Consider the following 3410-nt stretch of genomic DNA (forward strand, 5'->3'; position numbering starts at 1 on the left):
TATCGTTGCTAATGATTTATTTAACATCAACACTTAGTTTTAATAAAAAATATAACGGATGTTCATGTTGTAATCTAAATTAGTTTTACCGTGAAAGAAGACATACAATTGTATAAACTTGTTTTACAATTTGCAAAGTTTGCATAACTCATTAGATAAATAAATTATCGAACCGGTTCTAGCCAGAACCGATTAGCGAAAACCGGCTTTAGCGGTTCTGGAACCGAACCGGTTTACTATAATAGGTTCCGGTTCTATTTTTCACTCATTTTCAATTCCGGTTCGGTTCTCGCGATTCTGAACCGTTGCACAGCCCTAACGATTCTTGAGTCATGGCCAGAAATCTAGCATGTGAGTTTATTCGATGCCTCAAAATGTTCTCTAGGTTTCCATTTAATTTTAAGTTCTCTAAATTATACCGAAAAGACTCTTTGAAACAATTTACTTTTAAGTTCTAAACCGTTTGCAACCAAACATCCCATACAATCGTTACTTACCCTTGCACACCATTAGTTATTTGCATGTTTATTGGCTCCACGGATTAAAAGTACCAAACGTACGTCATTAGTATGAACATAAACAGACTTAACAACCAAGGAAATACACATATGTGATATCTTAGTTTGAAACCAACGCTATTAGATCATCGTCGGTGATAACCTGCAGGGACAAATATTAATTAATTAAGGATGTACATAATTCTTGCGTGAATAAGATTAAACACTCGACACCTTCTTTGTTTCGGCTAAGGATTTAAAGCGTGAAAAGAGATCGTTAAGTTCCTTCCCATCATAGTCATAACCAAGCTGCATGCGTGCACAAAGAAAAAGAAGAAACATTAAATATTGGTAGCCTTATCACTTGTGGATCAATGAGTTGGTTACCTCAAAAAGCTTCGATCACTTTCAAAGCATGACTTCCACTGCATGTATAACAATATCAAATAAATAGAAATACATTTTCTATTAAAGGGCAATGGCTAACTAAGTGACAAACAAATTAAATGCATTACATTTGGATAAAAACAATTTACGTTGATTAATAGATCAAATGACCTAAGCTTTCCAAATGTAAGTCCAAACTCGTTAGATCGATGAAGTCCAATATCTTCAGGAGACATGATTTCATATGTGCGTCTGTTCTTTAGGACACCATCCTATAAATATATATATCAGAAAGCATTAAGCATGCATGCATATTGGTAATTATATATATAATTGAAGCTTGTTTGAAGTGTGAATGACCAAACACCTGATGTATTCCGCTTTGATGAGCAAAAACATTAGCACCAACGATAGCCTTGTGTGGCTGCACGTGCATCCCGGTGTGTTCTTCCACCTAAGTAAATGTTCATACGCCATGTCATCAAAAGAAACGGAGATAACAACTTGTGTTAGTCTGAGATTGTTATATATAGGTAACAAGTTGAAAGTTGGGATTGTAACCGGTTAGATTGTTAATAAAGATATATTGATTGGTTGTTAATAGTTTGGATTATTTAGATCCAATTTTCCGATATATAAACACACACATACCATCTTGCTAGCTATCATGATGTGTCTTGTATTAATTCATGTGTAAAGATGATCCAATAACTCTCTTTTACATTTTATAGCCATTACCACCTGTAATTGTTCAACAAATTTACGATTAGAATAGATTTTATACATCAATATCATTTATAATATTAATCAACTATTAATTATAATCATGCATGAATTTTGTTAAATTTTTGGTCAAGAACAATAATATTATTACTTATCAATCGACCCACCTCTTCCAAAGAAGCATTACCAGCTCTCTCGCCGATTCCATTAATCGTTACTTCTAATTGTCTTGCACCACAAGAAGCCCCCTTGGAAATCAAGCACATAATTTAGCCAGTTAATTAATCAAGCAAAACATACACAAAGGTAAAAAACGCAATTACCATTAAAGTATTGGCAGTAGCATGTCCTAGATCGTTATGACAGTGGGTTGAAACAATAGCATCCTCAATCCCAGGGGTATTGCCTCTTATGTCAGCAATGAGCTGCCCATACTCACTAGGCAAGTTGTAGCCGACGGTATCACCAAGACCGACAGTCGTCGCACCTACTTTTATAACCTCGCCTAGGATCTCATATAAAAATTCTTTTTCGGATCTATTAATAAACTTTATCTTTTAGGATAATAATAATAATAATAATAATAATAATAATAATGTACGTACCTTTTAGCATCTTCAATGCAAATTGAATGTCATGACACCCTAAACTCTTGGCATATAGCACCATACATTTAGCCTTTTCAAGCACTTCAACTTTGGTCATATTGAGCTTATACTTCATATGAATCTCACTTGTAGCTATAAACATAAGTATTCTTGGATATTTTGCATATTTTACAGCTTCCCATGCCATGTCTATGTCCTTCTTGGTGCACCTTGCTAGACAACAAATCACCGGCACATGATCACCTACTTCTGTTTCAGTGGTCGCATTTCCAACCTCTTGCGCTATCAACTTCACCACTTCTGCCTCGGATTCGGATGATGCTGGGAACCCTGCTTCAATGACATCTACACCCAATTTGGCAAGTTGGTGAGCGATATCAAGTTTTTCTTTTGGTGTCAATGAGACCCCTGATGATTGTTCCCCATCACGAAGAGTGGTATCGAGGATGCTAATGTACTTAGGGTCGGATATGTGGTTAGGGATGTAGGTTGGACGATGGGACGACTTCAAAACCATACTGGTCGGGTGTTGGGGGCTTGTTGGTGACCGAATTGAGGACATTAGCATCGGCAACATAACTTAACCTCACTACCAAAACCCAAACCTGATATTTGATTTAAATACTTAAATCTAATATTAATTGACAACATATGTTTTGTTTCTTTGTACAGCACAACCTAGCTAATTGAAGAGGCACAGAATACATTGCTAGACTCACATGTGTGTTGTATAGCTCTTCTAATGCCACTTCTCACGATCAACCTGACCGACCGATCCAATATTTTATCTAATTTGATAAGCTCTTTAATTTCAAGGCCAGACAATTTATGTATGAGACATCTAAAGGTTATCCTAAGAATAAAATATAATCCTAAGAATAAAATATACATTATATGACAGTTTGGTTTTAGATTGATATCTAGCACACATACAATGATAATTCATTATGTAATATGAAAGTCTAGTTATTTCTTCTTTCTTAAAGAAACATAGTATTATACATATAACAAACAGAAAGGATGAATAGCAAGGTAGTATTTGGTACCATATCTAACCAGTACCGTATGTACTGAGTTCGGTATAGGTATGGCCGGTACTATACGTATCTAACCGGTAGACTAGTGCGTATAGGCATTTGGTACTGAATACGATATCAGCAGCGGTACCGATACCATATAGAGAGACATTTTGTAA

General features: G+C 35.5%; 1 pseudogene; it reads right to left on the minus strand.

The window, feature by feature from the left end:
* Window positions 1–524: 524 nt before the first annotated feature.
* On the minus strand, window positions 525–3033 carry LOC143551005 (2-isopropylmalate synthase A-like; annotated as a pseudogene).
* Between the last annotated feature and the right edge of the window lie 377 nt (window positions 3034–3410).

Source organism: Bidens hawaiensis, unplaced genomic scaffold (assembly GCF_021521415.1).
Source record: "Bidens hawaiensis isolate Kalapana, Puna unplaced genomic scaffold, B.hawaiensis_p1.1 tig00016232_1, whole genome shotgun sequence".
In the NCBI taxonomy this organism is placed as follows: Eukaryota; Viridiplantae; Streptophyta; class Magnoliopsida; order Asterales; family Asteraceae; genus Bidens; species Bidens hawaiensis.